Raw genomic sequence first — 14,445 nt, 5'->3', positions numbered from 1 at the left:
TAAAGCCACCCTGTTTGATGCATTACGTTGATTCATTACATTAAACTCATAGCCAACTGTACCATGAGTCCTGGATCTGTGGCCGAAGGCAGCTTTCAGAGCATAAGCCCTCCTGCATTTAGGAGTCCCAGACGGCTCTTTGGCGAGCATAACGCTGCCAGTCATTTTAAACAGTGAGGTCATCAACAAAAAGCACAGAGAGTAGACAAATGTGGCGTTAAACAGACTTTGGGAAAAGCCCATTTGTTTATGATCCGAGAGGTGAAACAAGAAGGCAGAACGTTGCCTCGGCTGACCTCGGCCAGGAACGATTGGACACCCTGCACGGTTGCTTGTCTGTCTGAGCTCGGAAAACCAGGACTGACTTGAGGGGTCACAAATAAATGTTAACGCTTGTAAAAATTCATAAATATAAAATCCATCAATAATGAAAACAGAGTATGCTACTTCTCCATTCACCGCTGTCACTCAGAACTCTCAGTTTAAATGCCACTGTCTTTGGAAGGTCATGGAGAAACCCCCAACCTCCATCAGCAAAGTCCTGGGCACCCAGTTGCAGGCTGCTCTTTTTGTAAACCTGAATTTTACCTTCATTTTTTTGTTTGTTTTTAATTCACCTTGTTCTTTCCCTAATGCCATTTCTTTTTAAAAAATTAAGTGTGTATGTGTACGTGTGTGTGTGTACATGAGGGTTCTTGTGTATGTATACACATGCATGCATGTGTGCATGTTTCATCAGAGGACCACAGGCCAGAGTCAGTTCTTGCTTCTCACCATGCTGGTCTCTGGGATTGAACTCAGGCTGTCAGGCTTGGTGGCAGATGCCTTTATCCAGAGTTGGCTCCTCAGCCTCACTCACTTGTTTTTTGGTAATCATTTGTGCTCTTATGTCTAGAGCTAGGGAAAACACCATCTTAGTCTCTTTGTATTTCCCATGATTCCAAGGTTTATCACAGTGTCTGGCACATCCAGTTGCTGGGTAAATATTTGTCAACTAAGCGAATGTCTTGCTGAAATTGGAACACATGATAGAAAGAATGCTGGGGCGGGATAGGATTCCTTCCCATCCCAGGCTTAACACTGACTGGCTCTGGGACTGTAAGCTTCGGTGTCCTTATCTATAAAACTGAAACGACATAAGGTCCTACCTAGCTCTAGTAATGGCTTTTGGAAAGACCTGAAAAGTTAATAAACACAAACACTTAGAACCTGGCAAACTGTTGGTTTCTGATCATTAGTGCATCAGGATAGTTTATAAACCAGAGTCAGAAGTCTGTACCAAAACAAACAAACAAACAAAACAAACAAACAAAAACAATGCAAAATATATGACAGCGTCCACAGGGACCTGATGTCCATCTGGGTAAGACCATAGACCGGTATAGTTGACTCAGGGAAACCTAAGCATTCAGAGAATTTTCTACTGCAAAGTAGATGTTTTGTTTCCCGGACACTCTAGTTGTGTGCTCTACGTTTCGGATGTCAGACTCTACCCTCCTGAGAGAATGAGTACTTAAGACTGTATGTAGACTCTGTTAGCCTTCGCAATTAGTACTGGCACCATTTTCTAACAACGTAGCACCAAGATGGTCTGAATTAAAAGAAGCTGCTAATTTATTCTACTTCAAAAAGATTTGTTGAATGTTTAAAAGTGATGCTTCAAACACAGAAGTTTGTCCTCTCTGGAAATATGATGTCTTTTTCCCCCCCTTCTTCCAAGCATTCCTAAAATACATATTTAATTAACAAACATATCATGATTCTATCTGAAATGGTTTCTGAGGTGCTCCTTAAGATTTCAAGGCCATAAAACGTGAACAATATCTGTGGAATTGCCTCATCCCGCCTGCGCGTGCCTAAGGCTAAGGAAACAGTGTTAAGTCTGTGCAATGGCAGGTCAGAGACCGCATCTGTCACCCAGCGCTTACCACACTCAAAATTTATACCAATGATTGCCTTATAAAAATCACCATCATCAGATATGATTAAGGGACACTCTTTAAGATCACGGGTCTCTAGAAGATGAGTCACTGGCAGCAAAAAGGAACAACGGCCCAGAAGGAGAGATGCTGCCTCCATGCGTTTGACCACACAGCAGAAGAGAGTCATAGTAGTGGCTGTTTACAAACCTCCCATTGCCACCTAACTTACGTTTATATTAACTTTTCCAGAGACAACTCCACCCCCCCCCCGCCCCCGCAACCCATAAATTCTCATCAGGAGACAAATGACGGATCTGAATCAAATCTGGCATTTAAACCAGCACCTGCCAACAAGGCGTGCTCCTGGCATGCTCTGTAGAGGGTCGCTATTGGTTCATGCTCCTGGATTGGGCTTCTGAATTACTCGTCAGTGAGAAGGAAAATGATATCTCTGTTGCTAATTCCTTTCCAGAACAATATACATATATTATATATACTTGGGATCATTCTAAGTGAATCAAGGATAATTTGAGGAAAAAAAAAAGAAAAACAAGTTTTTTTTTCACTTGAGAGCTTTCGGTTTGAACTAGTGGAAGGAGCCTAAGTAACATAGGGCAGCTGGGCTGTGACTCACAAAACCTTGGAATTCAGGCCAAAGTGAGTATTTCCCGAGAATGAGTCTGATATGCATATGCATCCCTGGTGGGGCCCAGAGGGCATTAAATAAATGCTGTCGTCATCAGGAAAGAATGAATGCTAGTATGTGAAATAAAGACCCATGGACTTTTGCATCAGCAAAAGACTCCTATAGGAAAGTTGAAATGCATTTGGAATTTGCGTTTGTGAATAATTCTATTTTCATCTTCTTGCCTTTTTTTTTTTAATCATTTATACTCAGTGTGGACTTTCTTAATTTTTTTTAAAACTGAGGTGTGAAAAACAGAAGTGTTTTCCAGAACACGAAAGACAATTACAGTTCTTAGAAAGCTATGTTGGTATACAGTGTGTGTTGTAATGGTAATTTTAAATTTTCTTCAGAGATATTTCTTGGAGAAGCATTTGGGTGAGATGCTGTAGGAAGGTTTGAAATGGAAGTTAAAGGAGCCGGGCTCTTTTGCATAAAACACTGTCATCAAGATTCGGATAAGGAATCCCATTTTCAGTGTGTGCACAAGGCTAACTGCAGTCAGAGAAGGATAATTGTGATAAAACCTTCCACAATTAGAGACATCTCACTTGAAAGCCTTATACATGCAATGTAGTAGAAAACAATAATAAAATGGCCAGAAGGAGAGAAGGAAGAGGAGGAAGAAGAGGAGGAGGAGAAGGAGGGAGAGATAGACAGATGGACAGTATTACAAAGACACCCACTAAAATCTGAGAGACTTCGTTCAGGCCATGGGCTGCAAAAGCAAGCTTCTGGCAGTCACTAGGATGGCTTTCCTGTCTGGAAGACAGAATTCTGAAAGTCATGCTGCCCCGAGTTTGAATTTACAAAAGTTATTAGAGAAAGAACATTATACGATCAGCTTAGACTTTTGCAATTAAGAGCAAAGAAAAATACAGGATAAATTAGTAATGGAAGATTTTTTTATAAAAGACAAAATGGCTGAAAAACCATGACAGGACAGGATCGCTAAGTGTAAGGGCCAGCCACTAGCCACACCTTGGGTGTCTTGAGGACATCTTGTGTTACGGCATACTGTGAAGGTCATAATAATTAAGTTTATAATAGCTTTGAATCATTAAGAATGACTTAGCTCATGAAGACAGGGACTTACATAATATATTTTGAAAACCCTTCCCCTGCAAAATAAAAGTGAAGTTGTTTAAGCACTTATAGATACATACTTCAGAAAAATTAATTTATAAGGGGACATCTCATTTCTTCTCAATTGTCTGCATATGCAGAATTGGTATGTGTGCCTGTAAAAATGAACCTTGTTACTAAAGAACTTACAGTCAGGAGTTTGGCTATTTTGGGTTTAGTGAGAATTGCCCTGAGGTCTCCTGGCAGAAAAAATATTTTTACTTAGTAGCACACCTTTGTGACACATGGAGTTTTCATTCAGTTCTAATGTCTGCCAAACATTGATACAATAAAGTGATCCAAACACCCCCCACCTCTATTTAAATTAGACTTGCACGTCAAATGCTTCCTTGGATAACTCTGAGCTGGGTTTAAATATGGATCTTTCTATTAAGATATTTGTTGCCATTGCTAATTGTGTACAATGTTGAACCTGCCAACGTTCTAGAGAAGAAAAGATTAGCAGTAAGGGGAAATTCAGTGGAAAACAGTAGGAAAACCTCAGCATAACTTGGCAACTGTTTCCTTTCGGTGTGAGTGAGGCAACTGTTCTGTCAAAGGGCGCCTTTATACACACATGTGATACCAATGCCTTCTTCAATAGCTATGGCAACTCATTAAAATAAAACAAAAAAACATGCCTACCTGTTGCCAGGGCAGTTGGCACACATTCAGGAAAATCAGTTAAATTGTGGGAGGTGTGGAAACTGCCACTTCCTCACCTGTCAGATGATAGCCACTCTGCAGACACCTCAATGGTCTGCAGATAAATGGTCCCAACTCCTGCTAGTAGAGGAAGAGGGGAAGGGAAACTTTCTCTCTCTCTCTCTCTCTCTCTCTCTCTCTCTCTCTCTCTCTCTCTCTCTCTCTCACACACACACACACACACAAAATACCATCTGTTTATTTCCTCCATAGAGATAATTTTCATGACCTTTTTGCATGCCACCAATAAGTTAGCAATTAGGTTTCAATTCATTGAGCTTCCTATTAGTCTTCAGAAACCAGCTCAAGTGACCTGCTATACAAACCAGGCCCAGAGATTTGATGGTCACTTTATGGTCTTTCAACCTTTCAGGTAACAGATATACAGGGCCAAAGGTATCTCCATGATAGCAGGAAGAATATATGTCCAAGTGACATCTCTTCATCAATCTACTTAAAACATAAAGACCACGAAAGAGGGCTTCCTGGGATTAAGTCTCAAGCAAACCTCTGTCCATATCTAAAGGATGCTTGACCTTTGGGCTCCACAGATCTACTCTTTTAACAATTTTCACCATGGTATGAAAATTAATTGAGAAAATTGTTATACTAGAGAGATGGGGGAGGGGTGTAAAATCACCTGCTGTGCAAACTTAAGGATCTGAGTTCAGATCCCACCCAGGTAAAAACCAGAGTGTGACAGCAAACCTCAGCCTTGTGAGGTGAAGACAGCAGAATCCTCAGGCCTCACTGGTCAGCCAGTCTAGCCAATTAGTGAGCACCATATTCAACCACACACACACACACACACACACACTCACATATTCCCACACACATATATACACACACACTCACACACACTCACATACACATACACACACATACACACACATACACACACACACTCACACACATATACACAAACACTCACACTCACACACACATATATACACATACATTCACACACACATACACACACACTCACACACACAGTCACACTCACACATATACACACATACACACACATACAGACACACATACACACACATACACACACATACACACACACACACACACACGCACACACACGGTGGAAATCAATGATAAATACACCTTACATTGTCCTAGCCTCTCCATACAGTCACACCAACACATACAAGCACCCTGTTACATGTGCACCCACACACATGAACACATACAAACAGTTAAAAGAACACTTACAGGGTATATTATCTTCAAATTATATAAAAAATATATTACTTGGCCCAAGAGTTTTTGAAATAAAATGCATGAACTATTTAAGTAGGCAAAATAGCATGCAATATTCATGTCAAGGATTGGGAACAACGTATTTAGCAAAGGACTTAGATAAAGTCTCAGGTAGGAAGCCTTAGGACTCAAACCCTCAAAGTGTGACCCCTGCTCGATGTTCTGGTCATTTGGTCACAATGAGGAAAGAGACAGAAAAGGTCATTTGTGAAAAGTGCCTGAGATGGAGATAAGGTGGCCTCCCTTTCATTATCTGCCGTGATCAGAGATGAACCCATTTCTAAAAGTACCAGCCATGCCAGAAATTCCAGCATCTCAACCCTAAACGAGAAGACACAGAAGAGGTTGATAAAAAATGAAATTGTGGTGTAATAATTCTTATCACGGCACCAAAGTAGCAGCCCGAAGAGGGGTCCCCACTGTTGCCTGATGAAAAGCCCCAATTGGGGACTACCCACTGAGGCAGTCAGGGCCCAGAAGGGAGGGAATGGCCTCATCTTCAGAGGCCCGAATGGCCAGACTCTCTCAAATGAATAGATAACACCGTGGCAGAAAAGGCAGCAGAGATGAAAGCCGAAGCCACCGAAAACAGAAGAGCGGAGAGAAACCTTCAAAGGGGGAAAAAATAACAAAAGTCCAGGACCGATGTGATCAGCACCCAAATGCTAAAACCGCAGCTCCAGGGAGCTGTTTGAAGCTGCTAAAGAGAAGTAATACAATCTGGAATGAACAGAAATTGTCATCAAACGAAGCAGAAGGGCCACCGAGGGACCTTAAGGAAGGGCAACCTATGGGAATCTGAGCCCTGCAAAGAGCTCACTTGGCAAAGTCCTTTTGAACACCTCAATCATTCTGAAGTGTTGTGTAAAATACACACACACACACACACACACACACACACATACACACACACACACACACACACACTCTCCAGGATCTGTGGGGCATTTTTCCGGGAGGTGCCTGTCAAAAGTCTTCAATAATACAAGGCAATGACAAGCTATTGGGTCTCCCACTCTGAGGAGCAGGGGCAAAGAACAGAGGAAGGTTCCATCAAAGCCACCTCTAATCTTTCTACCACATCTGCAATGTCCATCTCACCAGGGGTGACCTCCTGCGTGACCTTTGGGGGAGATGTGTTCTTTGGTTTTGTCTGCGTTTTGGTTTAATTCAGCAGGAAGCAGGGCCATGGCTGGGAACCAGGAGTACAAAGAAACTTGCAGCAAGGAGGCAAAAACATGCTGGTGTGATCGACAATGAGCCAGATGAAATAAATGGCTAGTCGCATCTTATGAGACCCTTAGAGTGAAAAATAAAATCGGACGCCTTAATCAGTTTTAGACCTCATTTCTCATCATGATTACCAAGTAGGTGACGGCGGACAAGGCACAAACCAGCAATAAGATAGACACACACGCACGCACGCACGCGCGCGTGCGCGCGCGCGCACACACACACACACACACACACACGCATGCACGCGCGCGCGCGCACACACACATACATATACGTGCACACATGCAAGAGAGAGAGGGGAGAGAGAGAAAACTAAAGAGTTGTTTTTTTTTTTTAATTGGGTATAACCTGGCAGCCATCTGAATAAATGTTTTAAATTTTACTCAAAGAAATGACTTACAGAGGTTTCAAAAAATATTCTGTCTTAAGGTAAGTAACTGCTCAGAGTCCCTCAAGTTTGAGAGATAGATAATGTAAAAAAAAAAAATTAGAAGCCTATCAAAAGTTTGTAGATAAAACTAAGGAGTCCTGGCATGGAAGGTTTCTGAGGAGACCTTGTCAAAGGGAATCTGCATCCCATAATAGATAGAATGTCTTTTCAACAGTACTGTCTTCGCTCTGCTGAGAGAGCCAGGAATGGAACATTTCTTCATCTTGAATGGGTTCAATCTCTCAGCTCTCAAAAGGTGTCCAAGAAATGCCCACCACCCCCACCCCCGCCCCAATTCGGGAGTGACTGACACTTTGTTTCAATTTCTACTGTCTCTAATCAGTCATTCAAGACCCTTCCATGTTTCCAGCCAGTACCAGCATAAGTCAGCAGAGGAGGAAAGCGAGACTCCATTCCCCCATCATGCTAACTTCCCTGAGAAACGTCCATGTACACAGCGCTGGATTCCTATGAGAGGTATTTTCTCCCATGATTCCATTCTGCATTTCCCTTTTCCTTGTATAGGCAGAAAACAGGATCACCGTCTGTCCCTTCTTCAAAGAATCTTTAGTTTAGGAAGGGGGAAAAATGGATGGAATCTTCTTAGCATGAAGGGTCTGGAGTGCCCGGGACGCATAGTAGGTGCTCAAGAAACTTGACCCAATGGGCAGGGTGCACTTGCTCTCAGAGCTGGCCGGAGACGGGGCACACGAGCTGCCTTGGGAAGCATGATGAGAGCCCCGCCTTTCTGGCCGAGCTGTTCTCCATTCTTTCATCACTGTCCTCAAAGATACCACTGATGTTGGTCCTCCGGTCTCACTCTTTTTTCCTCTGACTGGACTAACTGAGTCTACTCTGCTCACTAGCTGCCACTTCAGAATCCTGTCATGCAGAGGAAGGCCAAAGGACATTTCCCCCTAAGTCCTTTTAACTTCCTGGCATTCCGTTTTTTCAACCCCACATTAAAGGTGCTCACGTTTTATCCTAGTCCCACCAGCCAATGGGTGGCCTCAAGTTAGACTAGGCAGGACTTCTGTCGGGGGGCTTTCCCTGTTGGGCACCGGAGAAGGAACCCAGAGAAATGTTCCTTCCAACTCACTTTGTCATTTTTTTCCTCTTGGATGCCGTCTCTGACGGCTCTGAGATCAGATGCCTTAGAAACTAACAGACAACAGATGTCAATGGAGGGCCGTCGGGGAGCTGGTGAGACCCATGCTTTGCAGGTTCTCAAAATGAAGAATTTCCTTTTTCTTTGATATCTCTTCCACACCACTGTTCCTACTCAATGCTCCATCAACTTTTAATCCATCAAAGCTGATGTCGGACACTCTTTCTCGTCCAAGATGAGGCCTGAAAACAGGAAAAGTCAAAATAACATGGCCTGGTCTTGGAACACTCCTCTGAGCCTCTAACTAACCCCTGGCAGAAACTAGTGTGAGCATGCCCAGTGAGAGCCTGTTAGAGTCATCACTTAGAACTCCTTCACAGAAGAAATTCCTGGACTGTTCCCGAGTGGTGACCCTTTATAAATGGCTGGGTCAGGCATGATCAAGTCCAGTCTTAGCACCTTGATACCAGTGACATCCTCTGTCAGGAAGAAAGCCCTCCTGTACCTATAAGCATCTTTCTTTCCAGTGGGACAGTACTTTCTGGAAACATGAAATTAGTTTATATTTTAAGGGCTCTGGAATTACAAATTTCCAACGGAGGGCAGAATAATCCTTGAGCATTCTCTCTAGAGGCTCAATGTGAAACTCTTCAGACGGGTTTAATAGACATTATTTTATTTTTGTTCAGGGTGACCTCTCTGATCATTTTGTAAAATAACCTTTATTTTATTTTCCCTTCGTAACACAACACAATTGTACTTCTAAAAAGGCATTTCCTAGGGAAGGAAACTCTAATTATGTGTCACTTAGCTCTAAGACCACAGCTCAGAAACTATTATCTTTGAAATCCTGCTCTTAAAAAAAAATACATGTGTAAGTGAAGGTGATTATACGTCTTTTCAAAGTCAGTAAAACTAATGTGTTGCGTAAGGCACTCCGATTCAATTAAGAGAAACGGGTCAGATGCTAAAATACTAGTAAAATCAATTATGAGTAATAAGTCCCCTGTTGATGGCCTCTCTCATAGTATTCGAATGCATTTACATTTGTTTCTTTGTGTGTCAGGGACCATCGAACCTTCTCAAATCCCTCTTCGTTGTCACCTGTGTTTATGGAACACCTTGGACACGGCATGTGGACTGCCTTCCTATTCAGCAAAGAATTTTCAAAGAGAGAGAGTTGGGTGGTCAGTCGCCAAAGCTTTGGGGTCAGGTCCAAGTTTGAATCTCATTTGTCACTTGTCAGGTGAGTTTTAATCCTTCTGAGCCTCAGTTGCCTGTTCAGTTACTGCACCTTCCCCTTACAGCTACTGACCACTTCTCCACAGACATCTCTCTGAAAAATGCCCTCCGGGGTCCCAGGGGTTCACGGGATGTCTCTTGTGGGTTTCTTTAAAAAACAAACGCACAAACACTTCAAAGGCTACTGAAATGAAGGAGTGATTGCCATAGTGTTCAAAGCTGTCGTCTGGATTTGGGGGTTAAGATCAGGGTTATGAGGACACGAGAAAACAATTCTCTCTGTTAATCTTACTGTTTAGAGATGGGGCACTTCCCCAAAAATCTCAGACAGAGCGACAGCCCTCATGGGCAGGAACCATGGGGCAAAAAAGTTGCTGTGACAACCTTGCAACCTTTTCCTTTAGATAGACATATGGTGTCTGACATGGAGGGTCCCACCAGGAACCCATGTTGCCGTTGCAAATATTAAATTGATACTTATATATGACAGGAAAGGACATATATATTTAGTAGATTAGAGAGTAAATGGGCTCTTTGATCTCTCCAACAGTTTCCTTGGTTGTTCTTTTTTTTTTTAATTTTTTAAATTTATTTTATTTTTCAAGGCAGGGATTCTCTGTGCAGCCTAGGCTATCCTGGAACTTGTTCTTGTAAACCATGGTGGCCTTGAACTTGGGGGTCTGCCTGTCTCTGCCACCTGAGTGCTGGGATTACAGGTATGTGCCACTATACCCCGGCGCCTTGGCCTTTCTTACAATGAACTTGGAGCATTTAGATGGAAACTGAATTCTATGAACACCCCTTGGAGGTCCACGGGCTCCTTGGTTCAGGCAGTGGGTGTGTCGGGGATGGAAACTAGCTAGTTTGGTTTATGGGGGACACTTTCCACCTAGCAGCATGGAGAGGGGCCAGTGTTGACTGACAGGAAGGGAAGCCAGCACAGACCTGGTGGCTGGGCCACTGGCTGATGGAGCTGACTTGGAGCCATTGACTGTAGAAAGAAGGTGGTGAGAAATGATCAAATACACAGAGTGAGATGGGGAGGTAAACATGCTTCTTTGGGGGGCTCTGGCTGGCTGTGGAGGATCAGTGAGAGTTGTTCTTTTGGTACGCCTGTATGCATCTTTGGAAAAAGAAAAGGAAGGAAAAGGGGCACCCACAGGTTCACTAGTGAGGAGGAGGTCGGGACAGAGAGTTCAGACCATTGGGGTCTAGCTGACCAATAATCCACTTTGCAAAGACGAGGCTTCTGTGCTGGGTTCCACAGGATACCCAGGGGGAGGGGGGAAGGGGACCAGCCTGGCTCAGCAGAAGGAACAGGGTCTATCCAGTCCTGACAAACTAAGGCTCAAGCTATCTCTGTCACTCCCGTCATGTGAACTGTAGACGTTGCTTAACATCTGAAACTCGGCTTTCTCAATGGAAGCAGGATCTTTGATCCTGATAGTTATCAGGAGGTTTAAGTGACATTATACACGCAGCAACCTACCTATGCTTATATAGGCACAAAAGGCCTCAGATCTAGTAGGCACCCCAGTAAAGTGTATCTCACTGTCCTGCAGGGAGAAGACAGATACAAACTCTCATACTAAGAATGACTAAACGTACAGACTGATTACATCCTGGAAGGAAGAGGGTAGCCTCCTCAGGGATCCGAGAGTGTCAGGGGCATGTTGAAAGCAGCTCCGTGGCTACCTGTGTTCTAGCACATAAATTTGGATTAGTTCCTCATAGCTAGCCCTATCCTCCTCATCCTCATGTGGAAACCAGAGGCTGAGCTGGTGGTTCTGATCATTTACTGTGTTATGTGTGACAACGTTTGGGGGTCAGGAGATATAGATAAAGGGACACTGGGTGGCTTCTACTCTCTGCTGAGCTCTGAGACCAACTCTTTCTAAGTTCCACGAGGGCAGGCCTATCTCACCTGGGAGCCGGAAACAGGAAGGGATAATACCCACCCCCACCAGCCCGTATCTTTGGCCCTTGCAACATGTGTAAAAGGAGAAATAAAAGGTTCCTCCCCACGGTGCCAAGGGGATGGGACTCAGGGATTATCAGATCTCAATAGGCAGGTGACACTGACTGCCCTAGGGGTTCCAGCAACAGCAGGGAGAAGAAGGCCAAAACAGGGTTTGTGCTCACCCAGCAAGACCTCCAAGAAACGATCTCTGCTGCATGAGGAAGAATGCGTGCTCAAGATAGCCAAGGCTCGGGGACACTGCTCCCGCCAACCAGGCTCATAAGGAAACTGTTTATGTTTTCGGCTTGCCAAAAGCTCTGAGTGTTGCTGAAACCTGTTTGTCCTGAACTCCTAACAACACATGGCAACCAGTTCTCTAGATGACAAACCCTCTGTTAATGAGCAAGGAACGACTCAGACCAGCCCTGGAAACCCTTAGCTGCCTGGAGTAGAATGGCTGGCTACCTTCCCCTTCTCCATCTGCCCCTGCCCCATGTGCCGGCTGCCATCACACATGGGCAGCCCAGAATTTATGGTCCCAAGTTATTTGTGTTCATTTCCTCCCAAATGTGCTGTCACTCCAGGGAGAGGCTAATATGACTGGTATAGAGCTCAATATGAAAAAGGGTTAGAAAATACACAAAAAAACTTTATAAATGTGTACACAGATGCATTCAAAACACTTTATATCTGGCTTAACATATGCAAGAACACCTGCATGCACATAAGTACCTGTGGTCTGGTTTCTTCATAGCAACACCATAGGTGCTTCTGCCGGGAGGGCCTGTGAAGCCACCTCAGTGTGTATGAGGCCATCTTGCCCTCTCATCTCAATCACCTTACTTTTTAGTAACACTTTGTGTGTCATCCCTCTAGGACCCCTTTCATTTGCATGAAGGCCACTGCTCTTTCTCTCTCTCTCTGTGTGTGTGTGTGTGTGTGTGTGTGTGTGTGTGTGTATGCACATGGGCAAGCTAGAGGTTGATGTGAGGCATCCTCTTTTATTCTCTACTTTTTGAAGCAGAAACAGGGCGTCTCTCAGAATCTGGAGCTCACCGATGGGCCAGTGTGATTCACTGGTCTGCTAGTTTCTGCCTCTCAGTGCTGGGTGGAGATGTGCACCTCCATGCATGGCTTTTTCATGTGGGTGCTCGAGATCCAAATTCAGGTCTTCAAGCTTTCATGCTTAGGTAGTAAGCACGTGACCAGCTGAGCCGTCTCCCTAGTCCCGATGGCTGTTTTACTGGTATCTTTTGTAAATAGGAACTTTGAAAACTTGTGGTCCATATAAAGGTTCAGTAACACATGACAGGTTTGGGGAGAAGTAAAGGGATGCTGGAGGAGGGGACCAGGAGGCATTTCATAGGAAATGGGGTTAACTGGGTGGGCTTCAGGGAAAATAACTTGAAGAACACTTGATGGGCAAGCTTTTTTTTTTTTCTGTAAAAGAAAAGCTCTACCTAAAAGAGAATGCTTTCTTTTTAAGCCCATTTTATTCTGAATATTTAAGGCATGTCACAGATTGGCACAAAACATGCACCCACCTCTCACATGGGGTAAAATGGTTACTGTAGGGGAAAAAGAACACATACCCATTGTCTTGGTTACCTGCTCTTTCACCTGTCTGACAAAGCAGCTATAATCTACCTATTGGCAAGACCTTGTAGTAACAGTACATTGTTATTAGCTATGGTCCACAGACAATGCACTTTGGCCAAGACTTTCACAATTCAAAATTGCTTCCAAGAACAAACAAACGGGGGGGGGGAGCTGACAACAAGGCTGGGGAGACGGCTCCATAGTTAAGGTGCTTACGACGAAAGCAAAAGGATGAGAATTCGGATCCAAGCTAAATGCTGCCCGGGTGTAGCAGCCCACATGTAATTCCAGAGCTCAGAAGAGGAGGGCATGGGGACCCTGATGGAAGGTGACAGCCATATCAGTAAACCCTAGGTTCATCAAAAGACTGTTAAGATCGAGAGTGATTGAGAAGGACTCTAGATATCAGCTTCAAGCCTCCAAACACACTGCACACACCATACACATACACAGGAGAAGAGGAAAGGAAAGTTCATAACCGCATAGCTGCCCCATGAGCTGTCTCTGTTCTGTCCTCAAATCACTAGTAGGGCCGTGAAAACTCTAGATTAGTTCTAGAGCCCATTACAGTGCCTGGCACATTTGTTCATATTTGAAGATTAAATAAGTAAATTATTCAAGGTAGGGCATCCAGCTAGTCCTGAATACATGCCTGTTTACTTAACTGATGGAAAGAAATTATAACTGTTGCCAATGAAGTTTAGCCTTGATTTTCCTTAACTTGTAAATGTAGGAGTTATATATTCTAGAGGAAAAAAAAATCCCATATATGACACTGAGGTTGAGATTGCCCCTATCATTTCTGATAGCATTCCTTCTGGGGTAGACTGTAGATGGTCTGTTCTCAACTCCAAAGTTCTACCTCTTGCTAAGTTGCTACCTCAGACCTTACTGAATTCCTAGACAACACAAACAGCCTCCCTAAACACATCCAAAATACCATTTCCCATACTCCCCCACCACACCAACACTTATATCACGTGCGCGCGTGCACACATACACACACACACACACACACACACGCACACACACACCATTAGTCCTGCATTAATCCTGTCTCTTACATCTAAAGTGGTACCCAGACATGTGACATACAGTGATGCTCAGTAGATATTTAAGACATTGAAGTGCTAGATGAAAATATAAGGAAACAAAGTGCCTGCT

General features: G+C 43.8%; 1 protein-coding gene across 3 annotated transcripts in view; it reads right to left on the bottom strand.

The window, feature by feature from the left end:
* Positions 1–14,445, bottom strand: part of Rora (RAR-related orphan receptor A) — a 733,021-nt gene that overhangs the window by 111,844 nt on the left and 606,732 nt on the right.

The sequence above is a fragment of the Rattus norvegicus genome, chromosome 8, assembly GCF_036323735.1.
Source record: "Rattus norvegicus strain BN/NHsdMcwi chromosome 8, GRCr8, whole genome shotgun sequence".
Classification (NCBI taxonomy): Eukaryota; Metazoa; Chordata; class Mammalia; order Rodentia; family Muridae; genus Rattus; species Rattus norvegicus.
The sequence above is the reverse complement of the archived record's forward strand: the minus strand, read 5'-3'. Positions and strand labels throughout refer to the sequence as shown.